Here is a 6868-nt window from a genome sequence, read left to right as displayed (position 1 = left end):
TACGCTCTTTCCTTAAGTGGATTGATAAGCTCTCTGAATCAGTATTAACACATGCCAGATGCTGGGGAATCATCTCCCACTTATGGCAATTATGAGGATGTCCCAGAATCCAATAAAGCAACTGAGAAGATGAGCATCTGGTGGTGGTTGTCAGGGCCCGACGCAGCGAGATAAATCTGTGTAATAAAGAGGTGTGATTTTTTCGTTTGTTTGTTTGAGTCATATGCCGTTTAGCACTGGATACGTGCGATTCCTCCTCTCTTCAGGGGTTCTCCTCAGGAGGAGATGAGCAGAGCATCCTTCCTGCAGCAGGATGCTGAGCTGCTCCCCCCTACCCTGCCCTTTCTCTGCTGAAATCCAGCTACCGCTTGCTGCTTCCCCAACCCCATCAGCATCACCCAGCCACAGTTCTTCAGAAGGAACTGTGCAAAGCGACCCTGCACAGCCAAACAGCACCTCCAGCCAGAGAAATCACCACCAGGTGAGACCATCTCCCTCTCTCCGACCTTGTCCACTCCATGCTTCCAAGGGCAAAACTCCACAGCTTGAGATAAGAGAATCTGCCACGTGTTCAGGTTTGTTAAAAGACATACAAAGTGGTGAAGCAGTGAAGGTTACTTCCTACATAAGTCAGCCAAAAAATAATCATCGTGCACAGGGAACGCTCTGTGGATTACGCAACAGCGATCCCATCTAGCGCAAACACAGGGGCAAACACGTGGCTGAACAGCATTTTTAAAATACTTAATGGATGATTCCTAGAAGTAAAAGCCAGCAAATTTTATTCGTGTGAAAGGCAGTAGAGCTGAGCTATATTTAATAGAGGAAAGAAGATAAAAGTAATCTCCAAAGGTCTGATAATGCAGAGTCTGTGCTTAGATATACTTCAGTACATCTTTATGCAGTAAATGCCAGCGTAGCTACAAGGATGTTTTTCTCGGTTTGGATAGCAATTCAGGGACTCATTGGTTTTAAGATCAGAAGCAGCCATTAAAACATCTCATATGAGCTGCTCTCCACCACAAGTGTTTCATCCAGTAACTGAACAGGGTCAGAGGTTTGATAACTTAGAGCTATTTGCAATGAGTGGCACACCAGCCTTGGCCCACAGGCAAGGGCCAGCCTAGCTCCAGCCCTTCTTACTGCCAGGGCCCTTCTCCCACAAAGGCTGCTCTTTAATTCATCCCCTGCCCTCCCAAACAAATTTGACTCCCATTTTCTTTCCCAGAGCTTTCTCGGACAACGTGCAGAAAATGAGCTGAGGAAGACACTAGCATGAAGAAAAGTCGGTGAGCGAACACTGGGGACCATCCGTGCCAGCAAACGCCACCCATCTGGGACCACGTGCTCACCTCTGGAAGCCCCAGCAATCACGGTGAGCATCCTCCCAGGCTGCCAACCCTCCCACCCCGCTGAAACCCATCCTGCCAGGAAAACTTCCAGAAGACCTCCAGACTCAGCGGTCCCTGGAGAATTTGCTCCTTCTTTTCATTCCATTTTCCTTTGGGCTTTTCCTAAAGCAGAGCTTTTTCTCCACGTAATTCCCTACAAACATCTGAAGAGAAACATGACCAGTATCTGTTGCAATAGCAGCATCCATTTAAAAAGCATTGAGCGGGCCCAAAGTCACATAATATATACTTACAGTGTCACTTATAATGTTAACATTGAAATAATTTTAAAAGTCAATTTTTATGTAAATTGATGCTCATTGTTTACTTTTGGTAAGATTAAAATGCTTGGCATCGGTTCCAAGTTTTCAATTCCAGGATTCAATTTGCAGAGGATGCCTGGGAGAGAGGGGGATGTTTTTTCCTAGAGAATAATACTGCTTGTTTGAAACATCTTAAAGGCTATGAAACCATCATTCTGGATCCTGGCTCGTGTGAAAGCCAAAGTTAAAAAAAAAAAAAAATTACATTTGGAGTCAAACTCTCCTTCTTCCTTTCAAGAAGCTGCTGCTTTTCTTCTTGAACCTTTGTTGAACTTTGATCCTTTCTGTGTTTGAGATCTGTCCATCTCTTTGTGTACGCACTACCCGGGCTAACGAGTTCCCCTTCTATCGCTTGGGATCTTTGACAGCACAGTGTTATAACTATATTAACTACATGAAATGCACTTTTAATTTCCCCATTAGGAGACATTAAAAATGGGCTTTAAAGTATGAATTTAATAACTTACTTAGGGTAAAATTTAGAACATACGCAATATTTGACATTAAAAGCATTGTGTAAACATTTAACCAATTAATGCACCAAGTCCTATTGCAGGAAACACAGTTAAGAGATTTTGGCTCCCATTTTTCAGAAAGTACATCCGTGATAGAGCTTTCCTAAGGGTTTGACGCAAAGTGCTGCCAGCAGCACCAGCTGCAAGGCTGCGCAGAGAAAAGTGCTGTGCTTTCGGGGACCTAAAAGGTCCGACCGCAGAAGCCCAGAGCTCAGCGTGGCCAAGCTACCCTGCTCCTCCCAGGAGCCCTCGGCTTAACTAAACCCGACCATTTCACCTGGTTTAGCTGCGGTGGGGTGTTTTGCTCCACCGAGGTCCGTGCACAGGAAGGAAAGGGAAGAGCGTGTGTTTGCCCAGCTGGATGCCTTCAGAAAACACGTCCATCTCGTGCCTCTGGCTACGTGTCTGTAAAGTGCTGAACAACAGGAAATCGTTTGACTCGTATCAGACCAAATCCAGAGAGTATCAACCCTGCAATTAGCTATAATTAGAACTCCACTCCGGCAGTGTTCCCCCAGGCAGAATCCATACACACCCACACGCGCGCGTGTGCTAAACCGACGCTGGTACAGAACCGGGTGATGACCACCTCCCCTGGGGTGGCCCACGTGCTCACTGCGGGTCCCTGTCCCCATGAGGTGCAGGAGCCAACCTTACACCGGGGCTTACCCGTAACCTCCCAGACGCTGAGCGAGGAAACGGTTTGTACCACGGAGTCAGACCTCAGGTCTTTCCAAGAAACCCTCCCAACCAGGCAGCTCCCTTCTCTACTGCCCAGGTAGCCATTCCCTGGCCAGCCGTGCCAAGTCTCAGGCCCAAATTCCCCTTGGATAAGCATATAGAGTTATTTTTTCATGTGCCTTTCTGCACTGTAGCTTTTCTGTCTTTAATAAGAAAAGATAACCTGCTGGTGTGAGATCCCCCGGTGAGCAAAAAGCAATTAATTCCCCAGCCTCCCACTCCAGCCATCTTCAGCCCTTCCCCTCCACCATCACCCAAATACCAATGGGATTCTAACCAACAACTTGGACATGGCCAAACCCAGTGCTATTTTTGCATTGCTAATGCCCCTCGGAGCCTGTGCCAGCTCTCCGAATAACATCCAGAATATAATGGGAGAAGCTCAGTCCAGACAAAGAAAGATTCAGTTGTCACCTTATTTTTCAAGGAGATTTTGCACTTGTGATTCCCTGGCAGTTTAAGATGCATTTTGAAAGCTCCCTACTTAATTGTGTCTCCAGCTAAGGCTAAACATTGCCATATGAGCAAAAAACCCCAGCGCTTATGAGATCTTCGTACATAGGGATCTAGTAAAATCAGCTATAATTATTGCCCTGTAATCTGCGTGTCATGAATAACTACATAATTCAGCAATAGCTGCAATCACTGCACACAGTTATTTGCTCTTTGCATGGAAATAAAATGGTGGGGAAGATGGACAGCAATTGAGTGCTGTGTAAATATTCAGTAATTTTCAACCTTTTTCTATCAGCAGATCCTTAACATTTTTCCTGTAGAGACCCCACGCAACAAATAGAGGAAAGGAACGCACAGGCTTGCCTCTCCAAGCTATCTTCTGCACACCCCCAAACCCATCCATCAGCCCCAGTGCAAGCTGAGGGCTGGGAAGAAAGGTGGGTAATTTGGAAACAGAAAAAAAGACTTTAACCGCAACTAAAATCGAGGCTTTTCTCTTGCTGTTCTTTGAGCCATTTGGTTCACAGATGTTTTTAACAGCTTTCAGAGCGTGAGAATCAGAGCCAACAGGGCACCCACACCGTGGCCAAGGGGAAAATTTGCTATTTTGATCTCGCTTTGGATGCATGGACTAAATGCTCATGTTTTGTGCAGTGAAAAAGTACCGAAAATTTTGATTTGGAAACCGTGAGAGGCCCCATCCAACCAACGCAACGCAGTGCCAGGGTGGAGGAGGAGAATGAACATCTCTTGTACCTCCCAGCTAGGAAAGGTTATTGCTTCCAGCTATTCATCACATCTTTGCACATCAGCTGGTTTCCTCTGTAACTTATTTTTGATGAAACAAGCCAGGTTAGCTCTGCAGCCAAGCTCAGCTCTTTAAAATGATTTCAGCCAGCCGGTACCTTCACTGGACCGAGACGGGAACGCTCACAGGAGCAGGTCCACGGAGAAACCAGATGAACACCAAACGTGGGCGCGGGTGATGCCGAGGATGACACCAGCCCAGGAGCCACCACTCGCCCATGTCAACAACATCGACTCACACCTGTAGGGCAGGAGGCCCTGAGCTCCAATTCCCATGGGGCAGGTACAGATCAACCTCTGAACCTACTCAAAAAGAAACCTTTCCGTGTTGTCAGAGATCAAGTTCAGCAAAGCCAAAGCTGTTGCACAATTGCAATTCCCACCAAAAAAAAAAAAAAAAAAATCACATCAGCAGAAACCTCCTGACTGCTAATACATCCCACGTGGGATGGCATCCCCAGCACGTGACTTAAACACAATGACTAAACACTCCACTGCAAAACAGAAAGGACAAGGCCAAATTCAAGATTTTCAATCCACGTGATTCTGTTGGTTATAATGGATGTTTATCAAATTAAATACAGTTCAAATCTTTCTCTAAAACTCTTAGTGCTTACAAATGCCTCCATGTGCATACTAGCAGCAGAGTCATGACAAAATGGTCATTCAGTAATCTCATAGCTCCTTCTTCCCCAGTATCTCGTTTGTTCATAGACTGAAAAGACCCTGGCATTAATAATTACTTATTTTAAATTAACTGCAAGACTGTGGAGAGGAGAAAAATCTTCCTGAGTGTGGCAGACTTCTTTATATCTTGCTAAATCTCCCTCCAGAGCCGTAGCTGTTCGTACTGAAAGACAGAAAATCAGCTGAGCTGAGGACCTCAGCCCTGTACACCAGATGAGTGCAGTAAGAAATGCATTAAGAAATACTTTCACACTCAGGCCAGGAGGATCACGCGTTGAGCTGCTGAGGTTTCACTGACCTCTACGTCCCCATGTGCTACGGAAACCGTGCTAAACTCCAGCTGGCTCCACCAAGCAAGTATCAAAATTTGAAGGCAATTTTCATATGTGACCTAAAACACCTCTCATGGGAGCAGAAAGATGGTGTAAGGGAAAGAGGAGCCAAAGGATCCCACTTTCTTGAGCAAATTCAGAGCACAGGAGAGAACATGGGGAGGTAACCTTGTTGTGAGACCAGCACCCATGTAGAGGGGAGGTCCCTCACCCCTCTGAGCCCAAACTGTCCCTCTTCCAGCAGTGCTGCTCTGCCCATCAGAGATTGCTCTAGGGTGGCAGACAGACCCAGAGGAACATCTGGAGCAGCAGCAAGCAAAGAGACAACTTCAGCCATTTGCAGGAACAGCTGGGGCTTCTTTCACTGCCAGTTAAACCATTTCCCTGACCATTTTTTATGTAAAGCTCAGACATCCCTACACACCAGCGTGGCTCAGCAGTTCCACCAGCCAGGACACAAATGACAAGGACTTCACAGCCTTTTGCTTCCCGCTGTCACAGATGACTAACTACCAAGGGCAGGAAGAAATACTCCCTCTCCGTGGTCATCGCACCCAGCAGATGAACAAGTCCACTTTGTCGGCATTTGCCTCTGGATGAGCAACGAAGGCAGAAATGAAAAACCCAAGAACAAGCACAAACCCCCCCGCAAGAACTCTTGTGTTATGCCCGGTAGCTCATTGGAGAAATGTGATGCTATAGAAATACTTTGGCTCCAGCTGAATCCATGTGTGAACATGAATTAAGTGGAATAATTCATTGTGCATTGACTTTCACCACGGGCCCTAAGATTCAAATCATGTTCTTTCCAAATTACTGTAATTTTCAGCCTATCTCCTGTGATGATGTACATAGCTAGCCTGAAATTCCCCTGTGGCACTTTAATAAATAGTTTAACCTGAGATATAATTTACTAAGATTTAAGTGTGCGCTCAGGAAGATCTATTTCTGTTGCAGGAACTCGTACTAAAATTGGCATCACCTCTCTCCAAGGCTTTCTCCGTCGAGCACACTGTGCTTGGGTGGAGAAGTCTACCTGTGCCCTTTCCCATGGACTGCAGAGGCTTGAAAATATGGAGAGGAACAAGGTCGAAGAGGTTTTCCACTCTTGGGAGTCCTAGGAGAAGAGAGAAGTGACCTTCTCAGGCCCTGCCAGAGACCCCGGCTGCACCCTGGTTATCCAGGCTTTCGCTGCAGCACCCAAAACTTCACACTGCTGGGACACGGTGCAAAAAGAGAAGCAGAAATAGGCATAGCTGAAAGTGATTAATATTGCCCTAAATCCCAGCAAAATGTGCTATGTAGCTATCAAGGATTAACCACCAGAATCTCCAGACCAAATGCAGAGATGGCAGCTCACCCCTGCTCACCTGGCTGAGGTTACCGGCTTGTCCCCATGTCCCCTCTTCATCACCTGCCCCTGACACCCGTCCTGGCCCTTTTCTGTGCACTTCAACCCGCTTCAGTCAACAGTTTTGTTCAAGCCCTTTTCTTGGGGGCCATCAGGAAAACCTGCTAATTTGACGATGCGCCTGAAAAATCAGTGCAGTTGTAAGCAGTCCAGGTACTTCTGTGTTCACCCTATTCTCCAGATCAACGCTTTTCCTTCAGACAGC

This window comes from Aquila chrysaetos, chromosome 5, assembly GCF_900496995.4.
Source record: "Aquila chrysaetos chrysaetos chromosome 5, bAquChr1.4, whole genome shotgun sequence".
Lineage (NCBI taxonomy): Eukaryota > Metazoa > Chordata > Aves > Accipitriformes > Accipitridae > Aquila > Aquila chrysaetos.
This window is presented reverse-complemented; position numbering follows the sequence as displayed.